The following is a 26,296-nucleotide window of genomic DNA, read 5'->3' on the forward strand; positions in this document are numbered from 1 at the left end:
TCTTCAGGCTGGAATTTCCAGGTTTAAAGGTTGGAAAAGCCCTCCAAGGTCAAGTCCAACCATCTGCTCCAAGGTTGGAATTTCCAAACCTTGAGGCTGGAAAAGCCTTCCAAGGTTGAGTCCAACCAGCACCACCACCATGGTCAGTAATTCTATTTTTTCTTGATTTATTTTAAAACTTTTACTGAATTTTGGATTTTGTGCTGAGTTATTTCAGAGCCAGCTTGGTTTGCTTAGGCCCAGCTTGCTGCAGGAACTGGTTTTATCCCATTATTATTCAGTGGCTGCACATTCCCACCCTGAAATAAACCCTTAACATTTGGAGAGGCTGTGCTGAGTGCATTTTCTGACACATCAAAGAACTGAAATCCTCACTTTGTAAATGGAAAAAAAAAAAATCCCTTAAATGACTCAACTATAAAATTATGCTTGTTGCCTGAATGATGCATTTTCCCCCTTTTCTGGTGTTTTTTGGCAATTTAAGGGTGTTTTGAGGCAGTTTCAGGATTTTTTTTTTGCAGTTTTAGGCTGTTTTCAGACGTTTTCAGGCTGTTTTGAGGCATTTTTAGGGTGTTTTGAGGCAGTTTTAGGGTGGTTTTAGTCAGTTTTAGGCTGTTTTAAGGCAGTTTTAGGCTATTTTGACATGGTTTTAGGCTGTTTTAGGGCAGTTTTAGGGTGTTTTTAATAATATTTAGGGAGGTTTGAGACAGTTTTAGGCGGATTTTCTGCATATTTAGGGAGTTTTGAGGCAGTTTTACTGTGTTTTGAGGCATTTTTAGGGACTCCATCAATGTTTTGTCCCTTAGGAAGTCAGAGCTGGCATCTCCACCCCACCCATTTCATGGTGCAGCCCCACTCAGGCTGGATTTTGGGAAGAATCCAGGGACCAGGAGGATTTGTCCAACACTTCTCGTGTCATTTGGTATTTTCCTCCTTCCTGGGCCTTGTGCACCATGAGGTGCCTGATTTAAAAAATCCAGGGCCAAATTCCAGCTTGGAGTGACTCTGTGGAAATGAATGGGCAAATTGTGAAAAACTTTTCCTGTTTCTCTGTGTCCACAGGATGAGATTGGGGGAGTCAATGCAGTGGCCAGAGGGGAATATTTAAAATATTTAAAAATACATAAAAATAATAAACTGAGCTGTCAGTTCAGCTGGAGCAATGGAAAAATCCTGGTGTGAGAGGGAAAGGAAAGGAAAAAGGAAAGGAAAGGAAAAAGGAAAGGAAAGGAAAAAGGAAAGGAAAGGAAAAAGGAAAGGAAAGGAAAAAGGAAAGGAAAGGAAAAAGGAAAGGAAAGGAAAAAGGAAAGGAAAGGAAAAAGGAAAGGAAAGGAAAAAGGAAAGGAAAGGAAAAAGGAAAGGAAAGGAAAAAGGAAAGGAAAGGAAAAAGGAAAGGAAAGGAAAAAGGAAAGGAAAGGAAAAAGGAAAGGAAAGGAAAAAGGAAAGGAAAGGAAAAAGGAAAGGAAAGGAAAAAGGAAAGGAAAGGAAAAAGGAAAGGAAAGGAAAAAGGAAAGGAAAGGAAAAAGGAAAGGAAAGGAAAAAGGAAAGGAAAGGAAAAAGGAAAGGAAAGGAAAAAGGAAAGGAAAGGAAAAAGGAAAGGAAAGGAAAAAGGAAAGGAAAGGAAAAAGGAAAGGAAAGGAAAAGGAAAGGAAAGGAAAAAGGAAAGGAAAGGAAAAAGGAAAGGAAAGGAAAAAGGAAAGGAAAGGAAAAAGGAAAGGAAAGAAAAAGGAAAGGAAAGGAAAAAGGAAAGGAAAGGAAAAAGGAAAGGAAAGGAAAAAGGAAAGGAAAGGAAAAAGGAAAGGAAAGGAAAAAGGAAAGGAAAGGAAAAAGGAAAGGAAAGGAAAAAGGAAAGGAAAGGAAAAAGGAAAGGAAAGAAAAAGGAAAGGAAAGGAAAAAGGAAAGGAAAGGAAAAAGGAAAGGAAAGGAAAAAGGAAAGGAAAAAGGAAAGGAAAGGAAAGGAAAGGAAAGGAAAGGAAAGGAAAAGAAAGGAAAGGAAAGGAAAGGAAAGGAAAGGAAAGGAAAGGAAAGGAAAGGAAAGGAAAGGAAAGGAAAGGAAAGGAAAGGAAAGGGATGGAAGGTGTGTGTGTCCCTTCCCTGGGCAGGTGTCTCTGTCTTTGCTGTTCCCTGGGATTTCCCAAACTGGATCAGGGCAGGGAATCTGCTCAGGTTGTCCAAACCCACTGAAACCAGGAGGAGATGCTGCTTAAAGCCCTGTAAGAGCTGTGAGTGCAGCACTGACAAAACAGCACCTGAGCCCATTCAGAACCCACAGGTGAATTCCCAAATTTCCAGCTGAGCCTGTTCCAAGCTGAGCATCCTGGGAGACAGGAGGGAGCTCCCATCCCGAATTCCTGTACTCGGCTCTCCCATCCCGAATTCCTGCTCCCAGCTCTCCAATCCCAAATTCCTTCACCCATCTCTCCAATTCCTGCCGGCTCCTTCCCCATCACGATCCGAGCCCTCTCCCTCCCGGGATTACTCAGACTTGGCTGCAGCCTCGGCTCCCAACATATTGTTTGACAAATGTCAATTCTGAAGGGGGAAAAAAAAAAAATAATAATTTAAATGATTTCTCCGAGACGGAGTTTCAGATTTAACATCGAGCAGATGCTCTGGCTAAAATTAGCATAATGATTCCTCGTGCCTGCCACTTCCCAGGACATGTGTCTTTAATGGGAGCCTTGGAATATTAACCCATCTTTGCAGAGATTTTTTGGGATAATTAAAGAATCTCCCTCGTGGTTTTGAGATGTTTAATGAGCACAGGAACCTTTGGGGTTAAGGAATTCTGCAGATGTGGAAAGGGGGATGCAGAATCCCGGGCTGTCTGAGGTATGGAAGGTCCTGGGCAGCCAAATGAGCCCTGCCCTTAATTAAGGGTATTAATTACTCTTTGTTTGCCTAATTGCTGATGGATGGCTGAAAAGGGGCTTGGGCTGCTGGGGCCAGGCCACTCCAAATAAAGCCAGCTCAGGGAAGGTGTCAGGAGGGGTTTCCATGAGCAGGGGAGAGCTCAGGGGCTGCTGCCTGAGCCCAAAACTCCTGAAGGTTCTCATTTCATGTTCAGGGATTGACAGCTCGGGTTGGAAAAGGTTGTTAAATATATCTGAAATCTGGTGGATTCACGGGTTTCTGCTGCTCCACATTTCCCAAGGGGAGGAGTGACATGGAGAGAACATTCCCTGTCCCCTCTGCAGTCAGGAGTGGGAATGCTCAGACTTGGGCATTGGGGCTTTAAAATGAAATAAATCTTCATGGAATGATTTAAATTGGAAAGAACTTAAATCCCACCCAGTGCCACCCCAGGGACCCATCCTCGTTTAGTTAAAACTCCTTCTCCCTTGTCCTGTCCCTCCATGCCTTGTCCCCAGTCCCTCTCCAGCTCTCCTGGAGCCCCTTCAGGCCCTGCCAGGGGCTCTGAGCTCTCCCTGGAGCCTTCTCCTCTCCAGGGGAGCACCCCCAGCTCTCCCAGCCTTCCCAGTCCCACAGGATTTGCTCATCCCCAGACATTTTCCTGGGTGGGAAGACTCTGACCCAGGAAGGTGAAATGACTCCTTGAGGGCTGCACAGGAAATCCGTGGGAGAGCTGATAGGAAACTTCCCAGTTCCCACACTGGATTCCCAGTGCTTTGCTGGGAACCTCCCTTCCCACCAGGTTACTCCAAGAGCAGCTCTGCAGCTGTGTGGATGGAAAAGCTGGAAGTCCTGGCAGCATTTTTAGGCTCTGGTGATGGATTTTAGGAGGAGAAGGATGAGCTGGAAGCGTGCAGGGCACTGCAGAGTGCTCCAAGGAGGTGCTGTGCAGCAGAAAAAGTGGAAAATGAGTAAAACTAAAAAAAAAATTAAATAAAATAAAAAGCCCACCAGGAGAGGTGGGGACAGTTTGACAGGGGCCTTTTCAGGCACTGGGTAATTTTTGCCCAGCCTGGGCCAGGCTGAGGTGAGGGATGGGGAGGAGAAGGCTCTGGGTGAGGAGGGAGATGTGGTTGTTTAACCCCCCTGCAGCTCAGGACAGTTCCTTTCCTGGCTGAACAGTTTCTAAGAAAGGATTTCCACAAAAGTCAGCGTGGCCTGAACTTCACCCCGTGTTTTCCTGCCCCTGCAGGGGAACAGGAGGCTCTGGGGAACCTGGGCCTCCATTTCCCAATTTAGACAAAACCACAATTTTGTGCCTAAGAGAAGCCACCAGCACTGGGCAAACACCTTTGTGTGGATTGCCCTGAATGGCCATTTGTGCTGTTTAAGGGAAAATTACCTAAAAACCACTTTTCAGGGTGTTGAGGCACAGAGATCAACCCCAGGGCGTTGGGGGTGTTGGGTGTCATGGGCAGGACAGGACCCTGGGGGAAAAATAAATCTTAAAAAAACTTACAGTGTGTTTTTAACCCCAAATCTTCAACGTGCTCCTTCTGGCTCTGGGTGAGATGTTAACACAACATTTGCACTTTGCTATGAATTTTGTTCCTTTTTATTTTTACTTTTGACACGGGTTTGGAGTGATAGGACACAGGAAATGGCTTTAAGGTGAAGGAGGGCAGGGTCAGGTGGGATTTTGGGAAGGAATTGTTCCCTGGCAGGGTGGGCAGGGGCTGCCATGGAATTGCCAGAGCAGCTGTGGCTGCCCCTGGATCCCTGGCAGTGCCCAAGGCCAGGCTGGACATTGGGGCTGGGACAGTGGGAGGGGTCCCTGGGGGTGGCACTGGATGGACTTTAAGGTCCTTCCAGCCCAAATATTCCATGATTCTGTGAGTTCTGGGAATTCCTGGGGCTGTGCCTTCCCAGGAGAGGCAGCTGATGGGAGCAGAGATGCTGCATTTTTACAAGAGCCCCTCCCAGCCCTGTTCTCAGCTCCTCTCCATCTGACAAAAAATGAATAAAAAAAGGAAGGAAGAGCGTGGATGTGTCAGGAGGAGCTGATCTGGGTGCCTGGGCTGCTGAAATCCCTGTGGGGAGCTGCTGAGGGCACTGGAGGCTCCTCCACAATCCCCGAGGTGTCACCAACTCTGGGACACAGAGTGAAGGAGAGATTTCTTTGGTGGCTGCTCCTGCTTCTGATTTGGGCTCCTTGTGATTCTCTCCATGCTCTGGGAGCTGGATTTCATTTATTCCATGTCCACCCGAATATCTGAGACCGGTTGGATGAAGAAATTTGGTTTCCTGTCCTTCCCAGTCCCTTCCATTGCCAGAGGCCCCCTGCTCAGTCCAGCTTTTGTGGTCTCCAAGTGACAAACCTTGGGCTGCTCCTGGCCCATCGTGGAGTCACTAAGGTTGGGAAAAAATCTCCAAAATGATCAAATGCAGCCACTAACCCAGCATGCCCAGGCCCCAAGTGCCACTCCAGACTTTTTCTGAGCCCTTCCAGGTGACCCCACTGCCCTGGGCAGTGCATTCCAATGCTTGCCCATCCTTGCAGGAAATAAATTTTCCCTGATATCCAACGTAAACCTCTCCTGGTGCACCCTGGGGCTGTTTCCTCGTGTCTCAGCAGAGCTCCTGATGCCAGCACCGGGGCAGCTCCCATGGGAAAGGTCCCTGGAGGAGCAAACAGCCCCAATTCTGGTGTTTATCAAGGGAGGTTTGGGAGGCTGAGAGTCCTCGAGGGCCCTGTGCTGGATCCAGAGTGTGGCTGCATCCCTGGAATTCCCCAAAGACCTCGAGCCTCTGCACCTGGTGACACCTTGGTGACACTGCTGTGACTCAGGCTGAGGGACAGGGAGGAACAGCAGGGGAGCAAAATGAAACAAATTTTAAAAAAAAACCTCTTGATGCCAGGCTCTGGTTCTCATTCCTGGCCAGAACAGAACGAGAGCAGCTGAAATTGGGTGTGAAAGGGGCTATAGAGGAAATGCCGTGCTTGTAGGAAATGTGCTCTGGGGCATTTCCTTGGGTTTAGCACCAAGAGCGTTTTCGGGGGGGCAGTTTGGGGGGGTGTTGGCTCTGGGGACAAGCCAGGCTGGTGTTCTGATCGATTTATTCATTCTCCTGCAAATCAACATTGCAGAGCAAAGGGACAGTTCTGGGGATGTTCACCCCAAAAGCACATCCTGTGAGTTCCTCATTTGGTGTCATTCTTGCCATCAGAAACACTTCACTCCAGCTTTTTTTGACTTAACCCTGATTTTATCGAGCTGGAGTCAGATGGGAACGGAGCCAGATTTTTTTTTTTTTTTCTCTTTTCAGACATTTTTTGTGTGGTGTTGGTAAAGGGGAGCTGGGCTGGAGCTTTGCTGTGCCAGCTCTGGGGTGCAGCTGCTTCCACCAGGGAATATTTGACCAGGGAATATTTAGCCAGGTACGCCCCAGAGAGCAGCAGTGAGTTATCAAACACGTCCCGAGGGGCTGAGCAAAACAACCCTGCCCAGAGCTCTCGTTTTCCCCACGGCCAGCAGGACTTGACTGACCACAGAGGAACAGAGCCGTTGTGCTGAGTAAGCAGATGTAATTTAAATGTAAACACAGCCTGGGCTGCAGGGCTCTGCTTCTGCTTTCTCCGAAAAAAAAAAACCCAGGCAGGCAGCTTCCCAGCTGCCTGGAGCACCCAGGGGTGTCTGGCTCTGTCCTCAGAGCTCAGCTTGGGCTGCCCAGAGCTGGGATCCTGTGTGGGAATTGCCAGGGAATCCCTTTGTCTCTCCTTTTTATCCCAAGGGCTTTGGCTTCCCCTTGGTATGGGAGTGATCACAGAATCCTGGAATGGTTTGGGTGGGAAGGGATTTGAAATCGATCCCATCCCACCCCTGCCATGGCAGGGACACCTCCCACGGTCCCAGACTGCTCCAACCTGGCCTTGGGCACTGCCAGGGATCCAGGGGCAGCCACAGCTGCTCTGGCAATTCCATGGCAGCCCCTGCCCACCCTGCCAGGGAACAATTCCTTCCCCAGATCCCATCCAGCCCTGCCCTCTGGCACTGGAAGCCATTCCCTGTGTGCTGTCCCTCCATGCCTTGTCCCCAGTCCAGCTGTCCTGTAGGCCCCCTCCGAATGGCAAAAATCCAAACAAAAAAAGAAAAAAAAAAAAGAAAAAGAGCTGGCAGTGGCAGCTCTGGATGGGATATGAGGAACCCGGAGTTCCCTGCGCTGGAAAACCTGGCGGGACCGGCTTGTCCCGGCTGTCCCCGGTGTCTCCAATGTCCCCGCTGTCTCTGACTGTCCCCAGCGTCTCGGCTGTCCCCGCCGTCCCGACTGTCTCCGCTGTCCCCAGTGTCTCCGGCTGTCCCCGCTGTCCCCAGTGTCCCCGCTGTCCCCAGTGTCCCCGGCTGTCTCTACCGTCCCCGTTGTCCCTCCCGCAGCCGCGGGGATGCTCCGGCAGAGGTTCCCGGTCCCCCCGCTGCCACCGCCGCTCCCACGCCGCGTCCCCAGGGAAGGGCTCGGGCGGCTGGGAGAGGAGCGGAGGGGAGCGGAGAGGAGCGGAAAAGCGCGGAAGGGAGCGGAGAGGAGCGGACAGGTTCCCTCGCCATGCTGTGCCGGGGGCGGCAGCCGCGGGCAGCGCCGGTGTGGGAGCGCCGGGAGCCGGGACAGATGGGGAGGGACGAGGAGGAGGAGGAGGATGTGGGGGAGGAAGGCGGCGAGAAGGATGGAGAAGGGAGGGAGGGAAGGAGGCGACGGGCGAGCCGAGCTCAGCGCCGGGCCCGCAGCGCTGCCTCGGTCACCGGGACTCCCCCGGATCCTGCAGGCAAGGAGGGGTGGGAATCACGGCCCGGGCCATGGGAAAGGCTCTGGAGAACGGGGGGGCTGCTCGGACCCGCTCCCAGCTCGGCCCCGGGCGGGGCAGCGGCCGGAGCATGCCCGGGGATGGAGAATTCCTGGGGCTCCAGGATCCCCAGAACTGCAGGGTGCCCCTGGCCGGAGGATCCCCGGGGCTGGAATATCCCCAGGACTGGAGGATCCCCGCAGCCGAAGGATTCCCAGACCTGGATGACCTCCAGGACTGGATAATCCCCAGCACTGGAGGATCCCGTGTCCAGGGGATCTCTGTGGTCGGAGGATCTCCGTGCAGAGGATCCCCGTGTCCAGAGGATCCCGTGGCCGTGCGCGGAGCCCCAGCAGCCGCTTGACAACAGGAAACAATGTGGAGTGAATGGAAAAAGGGGGAGGCGCTGCCCGAGCGACTTCCCTTGACATCACTGCCCAAATAAGGAGCTTTAAACCAACCTTTTCTATTGCAGCGCGGCAGAAGATCCCCCTGGAGCCGCGGGGTCCAGCCTGGCGCCGGCAGAGCCATGGGAGAGCCGCGGCTGCGGCGCGGGGGGCGAGTGCAGGTAACGCCGAGCGCGTCCCCCGGGCCCGGCCCGCGGGGTCCGTGCGTGCCCGCAGAGCTCAGCTCTGATCGCGTGTCAGCCGTGCCCAGCGCCGGGAGGGCACGGCGGGCGCTCCGGCGTCACCGGTGCCACAAGGGCACTCGCCGCTGAGGTCACCGCAATGAGTAACCAGGAGCTGCGTGTCGGTGATTTTAATTTTTTTTTTTTTTTTTCCTCCCTCCTGGGCGCAGCGCGTTGTTGGACACCCCGAGGGGGTTGCGGCTCTTGATCGGCCGCCAGCACCTCCGGGGGCTGCGCTGGCACCGCCACAAGCTCGGGCTGTTAATTGGCGGGCGGCCCTAATGAGGGAGCCGGGAGCTGAGGCTGCAGCTGAGCGCTGGCAGCGCTGGGCTGAGCTGTCTGCCTGTCTGGGACGGATTTCCTCCTTATCACTCGCACAGGAAAGCGAGCGGGGAGCCGAGGGGTTGTTCTGGGGCCACACGTGATGCGACAGGAGCTGTGCCAGCGAAACCCCTGCGGGAGCTCCTGCCAAGCAGGATGTTGGATGTCCCCAAGCCAGGGGCTGGACCTGCTGTCCCCGGGGCTGACCCGCGGGGATTTTTATCCCTTTTAAGCGTTCCTTGATTAGCACCTGCTCATCAGCAGAAAATGAGGCAGCTTTAAAAATGCATTAAGGCTGAGTAAATGAGCGCTAACGAGTTAAGCTCCTTAATTCTCCTCGATGGAAATTAATAACGCCTTTGATGCGCCCAGAGGTGCGCTCGGCGGTGCCTCCCGGGCTGAGCTGCTCTATGCAAATGCGGGCATTGTTATTCCGGAAAAAGGCGCCGTGCGTGGTTTTCTTTTTTCCCCCTCCTGGTTCCTGAGCTCCCTGGCCGTGCTGAGAGGGCCTGGCACTTTTACCCAGTTCCAGGCTGGCGTGTGGAAGCGGCTGGGGCAGCTGACACGGTGATTTATGGTGTGAGCAATACAATCCAAGCCTGCTCCGCTGCCCGGGGATCACCTGCGTTTCCCAGGCTTTGAGTTTCCCCGCTGCTGAAGGATTGTTCCTGTCAGGGCACGGAGCCAGGTTTTACCTTGGCTCTCTGAGCATCCTGATGGCCCCTCTGTCCTGATTCCCACCTCTCCCGCTTTATTTGGCATCAGTGACCCTCCAGGGAGGTGTTGGTGCTTGTGGGGACTCGTGTTTTTCTCACAACCCCGGCGCTTCGGGAACTTTTCCTGCGGATTCTTGTGAGGAAATGTTCCTGCTGGCAGCAGAGCGCGTTGCTCAGTCAGAGCAGGTGGGGTCGGTGGGATGCTGTGATTCTCACTCGGCTCACGGGTGTCAAAGGCTCCAAAGTGTCACATTGTCCTCACCCGCTTCTGCCTTGCCCTTCTTAGCTGCAGGGCTGCTGGAAATAGGATTTCTTCCATCCCTTCAAGGGAGGGTGCAGAGACCCTGGGGCAGGACAGGGCGGGTTGAGCTGTGCTGTTCTGAGCTGATTCCCGGGAATTCTGTCCCCAAGGTCCGCCCTGGGGCTGGTGAAGGTTTCTTTGCAGCCCTTGCTAAGGCAGGAAAACCCAAAATCTGTAGAGGGCCTGTGTGAAGTGTGCATTAGAGAAAAAACTTGCAGGAGTTACTGGGTAATTAATTAATGAGTGTGTTGGCAGCAGGGCTGGGGCCGTGTCCTCTGGGCCACAAGTGCGGTGCAACCCCCCAGAAACCCTCGGAGGAGCCTGGGGGAGCTCTTGCAGCCCGGAGGAAGGGGATTCACTCCCCATTTCCATCCTCCTCCACAACGGGCACTTCTCCCTTCCCTGTGCTGGCCCTCCTCCATTCCAGGAGCGTTGTGCAGCTCCTTCTCTGCGCTTTTAGCCCGGGAACAAGGCACCCTCAGAAGGTTTCTCAGAAGGTTTCTGTGGCCCCTGCGCTGCTCAGAGGCTGCCCCAGGTGCGGGAGAGGCGGGGAGAGCAGAGGCAGGAGCGCAGGCTCCGCTGGTTTGGTTTTGCTGGCCGAGCAGAGGCACGTTCCCAGCCGGGCTGGGCTGGGCTCGGGGCGGGGGGGGGGGAGCAAAATCCCAAATGTTTGGAGTTCGCTCTTGGAAAACACGGGTCAGGAGAATGGCTCAGTGTTCGGGGCAGCGTGATCGGATGTGGGGAACCACTCCGGGGAGCCGCGGGTGAGTCCCGGCAGCGGCGCTCCCGAAAATAACATTTATCCTGAAGCGAACAAGAGAAGCGCTGTTGAGAAACCTCCCCCGGGCTGCGGGGCCGGGGCAGCGCTGCCTTGGGAGCTTTCCCGGGAAGCCGAGGGAGCAGGGAAATGTGTCCTGCAGGGAAATCACCATCCAGGGATTGGGTGGCAGCCCGGTAATGAGGGGCTCCTGGGAACTCCCCGCGCGTCACTGGCACCGTCCCAGGGCCGCGTCCAGCTGCTCCTGCCTCAGCAAAGCTGAATTTTCCTCCTCCTCCTCCCTCCGTCCCCCCCGCTCGCCGAGGCTCCTGCTGCCTCCCAGCTCTGCTGTCAGAACTTCTGGCCGCACGTGTTGAACGCCAAAAGTGCCTGAGCAGCCTCTAAAGCGCCTCAAAGCCTTGGGATTCTTGGCAAGGGGAGGGTCAAACTCGGGGAAAAAGGAAAATTACCGTCCGGGAAGGAGAGCGATTTATTTCAAATATACATTCAGCACCATTGTCTGCGCCTTTAGAAAGGCTGCTTGTTAGGGGGTTTTATGGCTCTGCTGGGATCTGCGGGGCTGCTTGGGATGCAGGGAAATGTTTATTCTGTTTTCCACCCTGCCTGTTCCACTTGCTGAGCTCTCCCTCCCCACCTCTGGCTCGTTAATCCGGGGCCGTTCCTCGCTGAGCCGAGACCACCTTGCAAGAGGACGGAGGTGATTTGTGCTCCGGCTGGAATTCCAGAAACTGGGCTTTCCCAGGGCACTCAGCTGGGATCCTGCTCCCTGCAATCGGGGCAGGAATCACAAATAAAGGAGATTTTCATCCTGCCCGGCTCTAATTACGAGCCTGCAGAAGGTGAAGCTCCTAACGAGCATCAAAGGGCGCTTTGTGTGTCCGTGCCGAGGGGGCCGGGGGGGTTCAGGCACTCAGAAAACATTTGGGGAGAATGGATGTGGCCATAAATCTTCCTTGGCCTCCACGCTGCCTCGTTTTCTCTGCCAAGCCCCGAGCCGAGCCCAGGCTGTCAGAAGCCCCTGCAGGGCTGATGTTTGTCCACTCCCCACGTTGTGGAGATTTCGGGGAAGGTGAGCAGGGCGTGCAGGTGCGGCAGGTGAGGGAGTGACCCCGCAGAGCCGGGAGGAGAGGCACAGCCATCCCTGGCTGTTGACAGTGGAAACCTTCTGAGCCTCTTCCCGCAGAGGAACAGGAACTAACCCATCCAAGACCTCGGTGGTATTTCTGTAACCATTTTTTTGGTTGTTGTTGTTTGTTTCCAGTTGGAAAATTTGCAGTTTGGGGACACTTTCCTTCCTTCTGGGAACTGCTTGGCAACTTCTGAGCCAGGATAAGTGAGGGGAAAACATGAGATCAGGTTTTCCTACCTTCCCAAAATGGATTTGCTGGAAGCAAGGGCTGCTGGCAGCTCAGTGCCCTGAAGCCAGGCACCATCCTGGGTGCTTTTTAGGAGCGTTCTGGCCCAAAATCAGAGCAGAGCATCTTCAGCACTGGGGGAAACCTTATGAAACCCTTCCTTGTGCTAATGAGGTTTTTCAGCTTCAGCAGCTCCTGTCTCCAGATCCTAAATTGTCTTTCAGCCCATCCATCATTCCTTTCCAGGACTTTGGAGGGTCACCTGCTTGTCCAAGTGTTATCAGGCTTTGGGGTTTCAGTTGTTGTTTCAGTAATCCTACAGATTTTAGGCAGAGATCTGTCAGAAAACAGCAGGATCCGGCTGAATTCACACCTGGGATTTGGGGTTCTCCCAAATCAGATGCACCGAGACATTCAGGGCTTTGCTGAGCCCTCACTTGGTGCTGTTCAGAGGGGGAACCCCAGGAGAATCCCATAAAATTGAGCCTGGCCCTTTCCCAGCAAGCTTGGGCTGAAGGGCAGTGGTTCCCTGAAACCTTTCCAGGGCTGAACCCCGACTTTGCCTTGCTCAGGCCTCTCCTGAAAGATTCACTCACCCAAAAGGCACAGAGCCACACAAGCTGCAGCTCTGGGACCATTTACTGTCACTTCTCAGGGAAATTAGGAAGAGATTTCTGCCTCGGGTGTTCCAGAACCGGCCTCTCCCATCCTCAGCTCTGGGATCCACCTGCTGGAGGTGGTGGAGTGGTTGTCATTTGGGCTGTGAGGGATTTGCAGTGGAAATTGGGCAACTCTGAGGGTTTTTAGGAGCTTTCAAGGGGTTCAGGAAGAATCCCCTGACTCCTGGATTTGTGCCTGGTTTCTCCTGCCTCAAGCAACTGGGAGATTCCCAGGGTGAAGGGTGGGATGGGAAGGCTCCCCCCATTCCCTGCTGGATCCTGAGGGATGCAGGGAGTGACCCTGGGACAGAGCTGGGGGTTTGTCACTGACAGGGATGTGCCTCAGAGCTTTCCATGAGCCATTGCTGACTCTTCAAATGGCTGCCACGGGTTTCCTGTGTTCCCTTTGTTCAAGGGTTTTGGGGTTTGTTCCCTTCTGGAGACATTCACTGAACAAATGTATAAATTGAAGTGATAGTGTTATAAATTAAAGCTATGGGAAAAGATGGGTTGAGTAGAAATTCAAAATATTCCTAAAGCCCAGGTGGATGGATTCCCATGGATGCTTTGGGAAAGCCCTGGGATGGTCTCATCACCTGTAAATCAGGAGCTGGGCTGGGTCACCCAGGCTCAGTAATGAGCTGCAAGTTGTGTTTATCCTGTTTGTCACAGGGCTGTAAATCTGATAAACACCCCTGGGACCCTTCAGCCACACGGGGATCAGCGATTCTTTAATTCTTTGTGCAGCAAATTAAAGTGATTCTTTAATTCTTTCTCCAGCAAATGACTCAGATTCGAGGCCTCTTGGCATCCCAGCTGCTGTGCTGGTCTGAACTGGGAGGAGGGGATGGAGGGGCAGGACAGAGCTTTTTTGGGGTGAATTTGAGAACCCACTGAAAATCTGCTGGGTCTTAGAGAGGCCAATAAAGTTTGGGCTGTGTTTGGGAGGAAGATGCCTTCACCCTGAGGTGGGGAGTGTTTGTGTGAGGAATAAAACGGTGCACTGCAAGGTCAGGCTGGAAGCAGGGGCAAAAATAGAGCTGGAGATGCCTCCAGCAAATGTGAAGCTGCTCTGAGCTGGAAGGGAAGTGGATCTGGGTGTTTAATTACCTCCCACCATCTTGCCCGTGGTGCTGAGGTATTTCCTTCATGACTTTCTCAGGCTAAAATTAACAAAACCTGAAGAGAAACCACTCTTCCACCACTCTGTTTATGTGAGAAAATTGGCTGGGGCACAACAGTGTGGCCACTGTAGTCTGGAAAAAGTGTGTGCTTCTTCTGGGAGAGAGGATCTCTGCTCGAAGTTGTCCTGTAAGGATTCAAAAGGGTTTGGGGCCAATCTCCTTCTGTGGAAAAGTGCGTGCCTCAGTTCCCACTTCTGTAAAATGGGGTTAAAAATATTCTCCCTCCCTCCCAGGAGCATTGCCACACTCCCCCCACAGCAGTTTGCAAAAGACCACAGAGTTTTTTCCAGCAGGGTGAAAAACACTAAATAAAAATAAATGGCTGCTATTTTAAATGGTATTCCCAGGAAATGGTGTTGGAAATGCTTCGTGCTCAGGGAGGGACTGCAGATAACTGGAACCTGAACAGGATCCTGCAATGGTTTGGGTGGGAAGGGAACTTAGAGACCCCAATGGGCAGGGACCCCTCCCACTGTCCCAATGTCCAGCCTGGCCTTGGGCACTGCCAGGGATCCAGGGGCAGCCACAGCTGCTCTGGCAATTCCATGGCAGCCCCTGCCCACCCTGCCAGGGAACAATTCCTTCCCCAGATCCCATCCAGCCCTGCCCTCTGGCACTGGAAGCCATTCCCTGTGTGCTGTCCCTCCATGCCTTGTCCCCAGTCCCTCTCCAGCTCTCCTGGAGCCCCTTCAGGCCCTGCCAGGGGCTCTGAGCTCTCCCTGGAGCCTTCTCCTCTCCAGGGGAGCACCCCCAGCTCTCCCAGCCTGGCTTATTAATTAAAGCCTCATTAATTACAGATTCCCAGCTCTGTTCACCACTCTGGGCTGGGGCATCTCTAAGGGCTCAGCAGCCACCCCGAAAACTGCAGGAAAGGCTAAAAAAGAGACCCAGAGATCATTTCAGATTTTACTCGAACCCAGGCTGGGCTCCTCGCCCCTCCCCTCTGCAGCATCCTCAGTGTCTGATGAGCTCCCTGCCGTGTCTGGGTCATTCCAAAGGCAATCCTGCTCAATTCCAGGGGTGTCAGCGATCCCCAAACCCTCAGTGCCTTTGGGAAGCTGCCCTGGTGGCGCTGCTTTGGTGCAGCAGCAGCAGGAGGGGTGAAAGCAGCGCTGCCAAACTGGAGAGGATTTCCTCAGCCCAGGGCAGGGCTGAGCCTGTGCTGCAGCACAACCCTGCAGGGTTTATTCTCATTTATTATGATTATTTATGATATATTATTTATTTATTGTCATGGTGCAAGTTTTGGGATGTGTTATACAGATTTTGGGATGCATTCTTCTGGTTTTTGGATGCATTTTGCAAGTTTTTGGATGCATTGTGAAGGTTTTAGATGCATTTTGCAGGTTTTAGGATATATTTTGCAGGTCTAGGGATGCATTTTGCAGGTTTTAGGATATATTTTGCAGGTTTAGGATGCATTTTGCCAGTTTTAGGATGCATTTTGCAGGTTTAGGATGCATTTTGCAGGTTTAGGGATACATTTTGCAGGTTTTAGGATATATTTTGCATGTTTTAGGATGCATTTTGCCAGTTTTAGGATACATTTTGCAGGTTTTAGGGCTGTAATTCAGTGAAGGGCAGTCCCAGGTGAGTGCTGGTTGCTTTGCAGTGTCCCTGGGCTGGAGCTGCTTTGGGATTCTGGTTTTAATTCAGTTCTGTGGCCACGCTCAGCTGCCTGTGGGGTTTGAATGTGGCACCCACCTGGCAGAAAACGCTTTGTGTTCCTGTTTGCATTAATGAGAGCTGGGGATTGGTCACGAGCTGGGAGGTGGCAGCCAAAATGTGACAGGCTGCAGTTACATTTTTGAGGTGAGCAGGTGTAGAGACAGAATTGAATGAAAATAGCAGGAATGCCCTGATCCCATTCCTTCGAGCTGGAAATGAGTCTCTGCTGACATTCAGGGATGGATCCAGCCTGGCCTGGGAGCCTTTGGGTGTGATGAGAGCTGGAGAGGGACTGGGGACAAGGCATGGAGGGACAGCACACAGGGGATGGCTTCCAGTGCCAGAGGGCAGGGCTGGATGGGATCTGGGGAAGGAACTGGGGAGGAGTTGTGCCTCACCAAAAATTGTGGCTGTTCAGGGCTTTTTTGATTTTTGAGGCCATTTTTGCCATATCAGAGCAAAGGGAGCAGTGGATTGGGTCCTGTGCTTTAATAATCCCTGATTCAAATCCAGGTGAGAAATCTGCTCCTTTGTCACACAAATAAATGTGTTGGGTTCTTCCCAGGCCAAACAAAGCCCAGGAGGGCTCTGGAGGGACATAGGGACAAGAGAGATGGAGAAAGTTCTGGGGAGCAAAAAGTTTAGGTTTTATTGAAAATAAAAAGGTGCTGAATTTGTTCTTTCCTCGAGAGTAAAGAGTTTGAATGGGGAGGGCTCTCGGTGCAGGAAGCAGCTTTGGAGAGGTGTTTGTGGAACAAAAGCAGGGTTCTGGTGAGGAAATGTTCACAGCATGGTGGAGATGCAATGGGAGCCCAGGAACATCCTGGGAATGCCCTGACAGCTCCCCAGGGCTGGGGCCTGCAGCTCTGCCCAGCACAGACCCCAAATCACCGAATTCATGAAGGGGAGCCCCCAGACCTGGCACTTCCCCTCCTGCTGCTGCCCGGGGGCTGTGCCAGAGCTCAAATCGCCTTTCCCAAGGCAGGACAGCTCACCTGGCGCTCAGGTGGATAAAATATCCGGAATATTTGATATTTAGCTGCTCTGGGCTGTGGCCATGGCTCATTCCTCCATCCACCACCATGGATTTCACTCCAGAAGTGCCCTTTGGGCTCAGCGTCCATCATTTGGTGCTCAGGGCTGGGTCTGTCCCCATCCCCAGCGCTGCTGCAGCCTCTCCTCCCCCTGGGTGTGTGAGAGAGGCAGAGCAGGGGATGTTTTCCATTTCTCCCTGTTATTTCTGGCTCGGCTGCCTGCTCTGTAATCGCTGTGGAAACTGTTATGCTTGGGGGTTCATCAAGGAAACGCTGTGAGCTCTTCTAGGGAGAAATCTCTCCAGCAAGTGGCTGTGATAGTGGTTTCATAAGGGCTGGCTTTAATTGGGAACAGCGTTTCCAGGAGGTTTTTGCTGGCTCTGTTTCCCATGGAGGCGAGGAACAGCTGAAGGGAAACGGCAGAGAAGAGCCCCCGGCAGGCTGGGAAAGGGGGGGGTTGGTGTTGGGACTCTGGTGCTGCTCAGGGAAAAAAAAATAAAATAAAAAAAATAAATCAGCTTTTGTTTTGAAGAGGGGAGAAAAAAAAAAAAAAAGTTTGAAGAGACAGGGGTTGTTCTTGGGGCCCTGGCTTGGAGGAATGTGGGAAGCTGGAGATGGATGGGATTTGTGGTTGGCTGAGGTGCTGGGATCCATGAATGGGCGTCCCTGGATGGTCCCAGCAGCTGAGCCATGGCCACAGGTGGCTCTACTGGAGTGGCCTGAGGTGGCTTCACGTGGCTGAGGCCGGGTTTGGGATCCCCTGGCAGCGATCCCCAAACCCTCAGTGCCTTTGGGAAGCTGCCCTGGTGGCGCTGCTTTGGTGCAGCAGCAGCAGGAGGGGTGAAAGCAGCGCTGCCAAACTGGAGAGGATTTCCTCAGCCCAGGGCAGGGCTGAGCCTGTGCTGCAGCACAACCCTGCAGGGCCGGGCTCAGGATGTGTTTTGCTGGTTTTAGGATGCATTTTGTAGGTTTAGGATGCATTCTTCTGGTTTTTGGATGCATTTTGCAAGTTTTTGGATGCATTGTGAAGGTTTTAGATGCATTTTGCATGTTTTAGGATATATTTTGCTGGATTAGGTTGCATTGTACAGGTTTAGAGTGCATTTTGCTGGTTTAGGATGCACTATGCAGGCTTTAAGATGCATTTTGCTAGTTTTAGGATGCATTTTGCAGGTTTGGGGATGCATTTTGCATGTTTTAGGATATATTTTGCAGGTTTAGGATGCATTTTGCCAGATTTTGGATGCATTTTGCAGGTTTAGGGTGCATTTTGCAGGTTTAGGATGCATTTTGCAGGTTTAGGGATGCATTTTGCAGGTTTTAGGATATATTTTGCATGTTTTAGGATGCATTTTGCAGGTTTAGGGATACATTTTGCAGGTTTTAGGGCTGTAATTCAGTGAAGGGCAGTCCCAGGTGAGTGCTGGTTGCTTTGCAGTGTCCCTGGGCTGGAGCTGCTTTGGGATTCTGGTTTTAATTCAGTGCTGTGGCCACGCTCAGCTGCCTGTGGGGTTTGAATGTGGCACCCACCTGGCAGAAAACGCTTTGTGTTCCTGTTTGCATTAATGAGAGCTGGGATTGGTCACGAGCTGGGAGGTGACACCACCGTGTGCTGTGATGTCCCCGAGGGCAGCATCCCTGTGTCCCACGGGGGGGTGGCTGTGGGGACAGAGCCCCTGGAGCTGCTCTCAGGGTGCACCTGGCTCTGCTCGGCCAGGTGTCAGCTCTGCCTCCCAGAAACCACAGAATTCCTGCAGAGATGGGGTCAAACACAGCTCAGGAATTGAGGAAGGTGCTCTAGAAAAGCACAAAACCAATTCTGTAGGCACAGCCCAAAGCAGAGAGGTCCCACCTGAGCACCTGGGTTTGTCCACGTTATTGCCCCTCCCCAAACTGAGCTTGGGCTGCTCAGTTTCACCCCAGAATGGAAAAATAACCTCAAATTTCTGCTCTGTGCTTCCTACACTGGGAGGGGAGGGGACATTTCTGCTGATCTGCCCCAGTCCTGAGGCTGGGTGGTGCCACTGCTGCTGCTGGGAACACTGGGAGCTGTGGATCACTGGATCCCATTTGTTCACTGGATCCCATTGGGTTTCCTCCTCACTAATTAATTAGGAGCTGTGGATCACTGGATCCCATTGGATTCCTTGCTCACACATTAATTAGGAGCTGTGGATCGCTGGATCCCATTGGTTCCCTCTCACACATTAATTAGGAGCAGTGGATCACTGGATCCCATTTGTTCACTGGATCCCATTGGGTTCCTGCTCACAGGGGGGTTGGGAGGATGCTCCAGAGCTCTGCAATGTGGGATAAACGTGAATTCTTGCTCAGTGTTGTTTCACCACTGATTTCCAATCTGCCTCAACATCCCTGGCTGGAATTTGCACATTCCCAGGAGAGCTGTGTGCTCCCAGCTGCAGGAGCTCACCCTGGCAGGTAGAAGGAAGGGAAAGGGTAACCCCAGGTGGCTTTGGAGCCTTTCCTGGGGCGTTTTATTTGTGGCACTTAGGAGGGCCCTTTGTCTGCGCTGTAGTATTTGATGGTTTGCATTTTCATCATTACCTTAATAAATGACTCCAAGTCGCCTCTCACTTTGTTTTGGGCTCTCTGGGGGTTCCCTGTTTGCTCTCCTCAGGCCGTGGCAGCACTGCCGGGGTGCTGGGTGGCTGCTGACTGTGGCACCCAGGGCAGGAATTACGGTGCTGCAGCCCCACCTCATCCCGGGAGAGCCGGCAGCGACGTGGACACATCCCTCCAATCTGATGACCTCAGCAATTAATTATTTATCCAGCTTTTAATTTTGCATCCATCACTCTCCGGCTCTGCCTGCCCTGACTTCCCGAGGAGCTGCTCCGGGGGTGAAAATCCCTCCTGGATGCTCGGGGAGGTTTGGGCTCAGCTCGGGGCTGTGCCTGCCTTAACCCCCGAGGCTCCAGGCAGCAGCTGGGCTCTGCTCCTCCAGCTTTTCCAAACCCCTCAGCTTCCACCCAAATTACTGCTTTCCCCAGGGCTCTGAGGAGGACAGGGGATGCTGTGAATCTCTCCTGGCCCTGGTGTGAGCAGGAGCTTCTTTTTCCTCCAGCTGTGGCCAGGGATGTATTGGATTTTTCTGCTCAGCATCTCAGCTCATTTGTAGCCCAGTAGGAAAATTCTGCTTTTCTTGGGTCTTGTGCTCCAGGCCTTCCTGCAGGGAGCTTCCCTAAAAGCAGCAGCTGAGGATGTTTGGTCTTGTTTTTCAGCATTTCTTCCTTTTTTTTCCCTTTCTTTTAAGGATTAAGGATGGCTTGGCAGCAGGGCACTGATATTTTGGATAATCTGGTGTGATCCAGCATTAGTTTTCATGGATGTGGCTGTTTCCTTCCCTGTGTAGTTCGGCTTATGGATTCAGGATTGCTGTGACCCAGAAGGAGACACCTTGGAGATATTTGCAGGATTTTCTTCTTCCCTTGCAGCCAGGGGCACTTAGGGGGGACCTCTGATCACTTCCAGAATCTCTGGGATGGATGGAATTTGCAAGTGCCAGAGCTGCTGAGTCTCCCACACTTGTGATTGGTTTTACACTTTGTTTTATAGAAGGCACCAGAAAAAAGGTTCAGGACAGGGGAAGAGATGATTCTGTGCTCCTGTGCAGCCTCCAGCTGAGGGTCTGCAGGGTCTGGGCAGGGTGGAGTGCTCAGAGCAGCACTGGGGGCTCTGCTCCATCCCTGAAAGCACCAGGACCTGTCCCCACCTCCCTGATGCCTCCCAGTGCCAAACTGGGAGCAAGAAGGGTCATTTATCATTTTAGGGCAAAACCAGCACAGATCATTAAAGATTCTCCATTGGGTGTCCAGATCCTCCCACTGGATTGGGATTGCACCTAAAGTCTCTGCCATGGGAAATGAAATGGGGAATTTGGAGCCTTTTGGAGTGAAAGTGGCCGGGGGAGCTCTTGGGTCCTCTGGAGCCAGGCTGGGAGAGCTGGGGGTGCTCCCCTGGAGAGGAGAAGGCTCCAGGGAGAGCTCAGAGCCCCTGGCAGGGCCTGAAGGGGCTCCAGGAGAGCTGGAGAGGGACTGGGGACAAGGCATGGAGGGACAGCACACAGGGAATGGCTTCCACTGCCAGAGGGCAGGGCTGGATGGGATCTGGGGAAGGAATTGTTCCCTGGCAGGGTGGGCAGGGGCTGCCATGGAATTGCCAGAGCAGCTGTGGCTGCCCCTGGATCCCTGGCAGTGCCCAAGGCCAGGCTGGACATTGGGGCTGGGAGCACCTGGGACACTGGGAGGGGTCCCTGCCATGGAATGGGATGACTTTAGGGTCCCTTCCCACTCAAATTAGTCTGTGGTTTTATGATTTCTGATTATAAATCATTATATTTTCTGCTATATTATGAGTCCAAGCAGAACCCCAGGTCCCACATCCCATCCCAGAGCCCCCCAGGCCGGCTCAGTCCAGGGCCAGGAATGACCCCAGAGTGCCCCTGCTGCCACATCTGACCCCAAACCCCTCACCCTTCCCTTCCCAAACCTTCCCTTCCCTTTTCCCTTTTCCAGCCCTTATTGGATGCTCTGGGCTCCTCTGCTCTGCCCAGCCCGTCCCGGGAGGAGCTGCTGGGAATGGCCGCGATGAAATTTTAATTAACCGTGGGGCCGTAATTGCAGGGAAGGGAGCGCGGGTGCTGCGGGCGCTCCAGCTGCTCCCAGCGCCTCCCGGAACCGGCCCAGCTCCGCTTACCCCGGGTTTTATTCTCCAGCCCCGGGCACACCGAGGCTGTTGAATATTTTATGGCGTTGCTTTGTTGCCATCCTTCCTGTGAGTCATTTTTCCAGCAGAACCCCTTGCTGGCCACGTTATTTAACCCCTTTTTAAATTTAACCCTTTTTTAATTTAACCCTTTTTTTATTTAACCCCTTTGGAGGGTTCCAGGGTGGGCTGGGAATCTCCTGTGGCAAGGGGATTTTATGTCCTGGCTTGGTGCTGCTGAGCAGGAGCAGTTCCTGTGCTCAGCCTGCCCGGGGAAGGTGGCAGTGCATCCCTCAATCCTCTGGGGCATCCCCAAAACACCTGGAGGCATCCACAGAACTCCTGGAGAATCCCCAAATGCCCTGGAGGCCTCCCCAAGTTTCCTGGAGCATCCCCAAAACACCTGCAGGTATCCCCAAAACCCCTGGAAATATTCCCAAATCCCCTAGAGCATCCCCAAATCTGCTGGATTCATCCCTGAGTCCCCTGGATTCTCTGGCAGAGGTTGAATTTTGCAGGGTGTTGTTTTCCCCCCATGGCTGAGCCCCCCCCAGAGCTCAAAATTGAGGTGATTCCATGAAATTCTTCATCCTGGAAAGGAAGGTTTGGAGCTGACAGCGATTGGGCAGCCTCCAAGTGATGGCATGAGCCCTTTTGGAGGGATTTCCTGGTGTTCACTCCCCTTTTCCTGGTGTTTATTCCACTTTTCCTGGTGTTCACTCCCCTTTTCCTGGCGTTTATTCCACTTTTCCTGGTGTTCACTCCCCTTTTCCTGGTGTTCACTCCACTTTTCTCCAGCCCACCAAGGAATTCTGCCTGTGTAGGTCTGGCTGTCGTTGCACCCTCAAAGTTCTGTCCTCACTAAAACCTCTCCAGTGGCTTTCCTGAATGATATCTTGATTTCTTTTCCCCAAGTTTTAATTTCAGAAAATGACTCGGGGATGGTTTTAGGGCATTCCTTGTGTTTTCAGTCTGTTCCAGACCCAGAGCCTGGGTCTGGGCCGGGCTCTGTGCTGTTCCTCTGCCTCTGCTATTCAGCCTCACGGCTCTGAGGGCAAAAAATACACCCAGGTTTCATTTCAATAACTGCAGTGGAAACTTTCTATGGAAAGAAGCCACCCCAAAAAGCCCCTGAAAGAACAAAGCCTGACAGAACGACTTCCTTTCGCTGCCTTGTTTTCCGTTTGCATCAGCCCCTGGCCTCCCCGGGGCTCTGCACTTGTGGTTCTTTGGTGTCATCCAGCAAAAGTGCAGCACAACCTCTGTGCACACAGGAGAATTTGATGCTTTTTGTGTTTTTAAATCTCTCTGATAAGGCAAAAAAAAAAAAAACCCCAAACCCAAAACCACTCTGCTGAGCTTTATACAATTGGAGTCGGTGGCATGAGTGGAGTTAAAAATTAGAATTACTCAAGGAGATGCTCCAGATGAGGAGGATGGAGAAAGGGAGAAAAGGAGTGGTGGTACAGAAATGGCCAAAATGTGGGAGCTGCTCCAGCAGGGAGAGGGGAATGCTGAGGGATCTCAGCCGTGGGGGCTGAGCTGCTGCTGGCCAGGCTGGGAGAGCTCAGCTCCTGGGGGGCAGCTTTGTCACAGAGCCATGGAATGTGTGGGGTGGAAAGGGACCTGAAATCCCACCCAGTGCCACCCCCAGGGACCCCTCCCACTGTCCCAGGTGCTCCCAGCCCCAATGTCCAGCCTGGCCTTGGGCACTGCCAGGGATCCAGGGGCAGCCACAGCTGCTCTGGCAATTCCATGGCAGCCCCTGCCCACCCTGCCAGGGAACAATTCCTTCCCCAGATCCCATCCAGCCCTGCCCTCTGGCACTGGAAGCCATTCCCTGTGTCCTGTCCCTCCATGCCTTGTCCCCAGTCCCTCTCCAGCTCTCCTGGAGCCCCTTCAGGCCCTGCCAGGGGCTCTGAGCTCTCCCTGGAGCCTTCTCCTCTCCAGGGGAGCACCCCCAGCTCTCCCAGCCTGGCTCCAGCCCTGGATCTGCCCAGGGGCCTTCCCTGATTCCTTTCAGCAGCTCCACATCTTGCCTGTGTTTATCCAGCTTGTAAAGCCTTAACCTCCCCAAATGTCCCAATCTGGGGCTCAGTGTGACAGCAGAGCAGTGCAGGAGGTGTCCCCTGTCCCCACACTGCTGCTGGGCTGGGAGGGTGCTGGGACCTTCCTGGCTGTTTGATCCTGGGAGGAGCCTGGATATTCCCATTTTGGGGGCTGAAGAGTGAAATTTTTCGTTTTTCACCTCTAGGAAGATGAAGCAGAGAATGTTTGCCTTTAATGAGTCGTTAGGGCACAGGTTTTGGTTTCCTGCTGGACTCTGTGCCTCGGTGACATTTTCTGCTCAGAGATGGAGCTAATGGCCAATGTTCTGCAAAGATGTTTTGGGGTTTATTTTTCCCCCCTCTTCTCTCTGACTGATTGCATCCTCAAGAGCTGCAGGTTCAATCTCAGTTCACAGCCTCTGTGCACTTCCTTTAGAGCAGCTGAGAACTTTTCCTCTGCAGAAGTGTCAAAACCCTGAAGTGCCTCGTGCTTCCCTCTGTCCATGGCTCTCATTGCTGCTCTGAGTGATTTCCAAAGGCAGAGGTCAGCCTGAACAAGCCCTGGGATGCCACACTTGGGGAAAATAAACCCGAGGAGGAGCAGGAATGAGCCACAGGAATGATTTTTCCATTGGTTTTGGTGCGCTCTTGGTGTGGCTGTGGGGAAATGAATGAACAGAAGCTGCCACGGGCACTGAGGTGCTCGAGAATGGATTTATTTCAAGGGCCTCGTGTTAGGATTGTGCTTTCAGAACTGGGGAAAGGGGGGATGAGGGTCCCCTGGGGGTCTTGAAGTCAGGACACCCCTGGAGTTATGATGCTGGAGAGCAAATTTGATGGATCCCTGGAGAGGCTGGAGCTGCTGCTCTGAGAAGCCAATCAGAGAATCCCGGAATTATTTGGGTTTTTCAAGGAAGGGACTTTAAATCTCATCCAGTGCCACCCCCTGCCATGGCAGGGACAGCTTCCACCATCCCAGGCTGCTCCAAGCCCGGTCCAGCCTGGCCTGGGACACTGCCAGGGACCCAGGGACAGCCACAGCTGCTCCTGTCCCCTCCAGGGAGGTGACAGCACAGACTGCATCCCACCCTTCCATCCCAGCTTTTTACAGACACAGCACCTTGTGCTCTCCTTCCCTTACAAACCTGCCTGGAACTTCTTCACTTTCATGGCATGGAGTGACCTCGTGAGGATCTGCAGCCTCACACGGGGCCAGAGGTGCATGTGTGCAGGAGAATTTCCCGAGAAATTCCCTTTTCCCAGCTGCTCACCCCTGCTTTCAGAGCAGCACAAACTGCTGCAATCGCTTTTCCCTTGCCCTCCTTGCAGCATCTTCAGCTCCAGGTGCCCTCAGACCAGAGCTCCAGGCTGCTCCAGGGCCCCTTCCAGCCTGGCAATGTGGGAACAGATGGGAATGCTGGCCTTGGGAATGGTCCATGGAGAATAAAGACCTGAGAGAATGTTCTCCAGAGGGAGGGGTTGGGACTGGTCCCACCCTGGTCACCGTGGTCAGCCCAGCATGACAAAGCCTTGGTTTGATTCCCTGGAAGATGACAGCAAAGTTCTGCTTATAGACATGACCCTAATCTTGCCACTGATGTTAATTCATCCTGATTCATTGTTCAAAGCACAGGAGGCTGGGCAGGAAATGAGCAAAAAAGCATTACTGAGAAAAAAAAAAAAAAAAAATCTCTGATTTCACACTTGAGGGTGCGGGGAGTGAAGCTTTGAGGATGCTGCTCTTGCTGCACTAGAATATATTCACTTTTTGGTTTTGGCTCTTTCCCCTCACCCTCAGGAGCACTGGATGCAATTAAGCTCAGCAGCAATGGCCCTTTGCAGCTCTTTCTGTCAGCAGGGGGAATTGCACAGAAATGGGGGAGTTTGGGGTTTGTTTTTTTTCCATCTTAGTGGGTGAATGGCCACTGCAGAGCTTCAGTTCCTCAGTGCTGTTACCTGCTGAGGATTTCAGCTTGGCTGGGCCCAGTTTTCAGCTCTGAATCAAGAGCTTGGATGCTTTGAGCTGCTCGTTAATTTGGCCGCCTCTTGTGCTGGGAGGATGTTTGGGATGCAGCAGTGCTGGGGCAGATGGAAATCCCTGCTCAGAGTCACTGCCACAGCTCCAGGCTGAGCTTTACAGAGCTGCTTTCAACCCCAAACAGAGATTCCTCACCCGAATGGCTTTGCAAGATTTATCCCACAAGAAAGGAGGAGCAGAAGGCCCTTCCCTGGCTGAAGGGACCAGTCCCAACCCCTCCCTCTGGAGAACATTCTCTCAGGTCTTTATTCTCCATGGACCATTCCCAAGGCCAGCATTCCCATCTGTTCCCACATTGCCAGGCTGGAAGGGGCCCTGGAGCAGCCTGGAGCTCTGGTCTGAGGGCACCTGGAGCTGAAGATGCTGCAAGGAGGGCAAGGGAAAAGCGATTGCAGCAGTTTGTGCTGCTCTGAAAGCAGGGGAGAGCAGCTGGGAAAAGGGAATTTCTCGGGAAATTCTCCTGCACACATGCACCTCTGGCCCCGTGTGAGGCTGCAGATCCTCACGAGGTCACTCCATGCCATGAAAGTGAAGAAGTTCCAGGCAGGTTTGTAAGGGAAGGAGAGCACAAGGTGCTGTGTCTGTAAAAAGCTGGGATGGCAGGGTGGGATGCAGTCTGTGCTGTCACCTCCCTGGAGGGGACAGGAGCAGCTGTGGCTGTCCCTGGGTCCCTGGCAGTGTCCCAGGCCAGGAATGGCTGGAGAAGCTCCCAGGAGCTGCCACCCTGCCCTGGCTCAGGGAGGGTGAGAGGAATTTTTAGGAATTCATGTCTGTGGCTGGGATATGAATTTTTAACTCCAGCTGCTTTCCCAGGGTCCTTGCCTGGAGGTGGAAGCTGCCCTGATAAAAGCGGCTCCTAAAGCTGCTTCATCTCCAGTGCCTGTCTGCTCCTTTTTTGTTATTTTTTTTTTCCCTTTTAACCTAAAATTCTTTGTTCCCAGCCCAGGAGGGGCTGGTGCCTCCAGTTCAGATGGAGCTGAGCAGCAGGGGCCTGGCTGCTGCTTCACAGGATGCTCCTGAACAAGGCTGCAGCTTCACTCGTCAGAGAAATGCAGAAGGAAATGCTGGGGTGTTTGTTCATCAGCAAGGCCAGCAGTTATTTCCATTGGTGTCCTTGTGACTGGAGAAGCCTCAGCAGCCAGGGAGGGATTTGA

At 53.0% G+C, this 26,296-nt stretch overlaps 1 protein-coding gene across 5 annotated transcripts in view; it reads left to right on the forward strand.

The window, feature by feature from the left end:
* HIVEP3 (HIVEP zinc finger 3) overlaps positions 1 to 26,296 on the forward strand; it is a 267,897-nt gene that overhangs the window by 140,732 nt on the left and 100,869 nt on the right. For 2 of the 5 annotated variants that reach the window (XM_088178522.1, XM_088178523.1), the window contains exon 3: positions 8,163 to 8,255. The exons of the other annotated variants lie outside the window; for them this stretch is intronic. The gene's annotated coding sequence lies outside the window, so the exon portion shown is untranslated. The remainder of the gene's footprint in view (positions 1 to 8,162; positions 8,256 to 26,296) is intronic. 5 annotated transcript variants of the gene reach the window in all.

Source organism: Sturnus vulgaris, chromosome 24, assembly GCF_052056855.1.
Source record: "Sturnus vulgaris isolate bStuVul1 chromosome 24, bStuVul1.hap1, whole genome shotgun sequence".
Lineage (NCBI taxonomy): Eukaryota > Metazoa > Chordata > Aves > Passeriformes > Sturnidae > Sturnus > Sturnus vulgaris.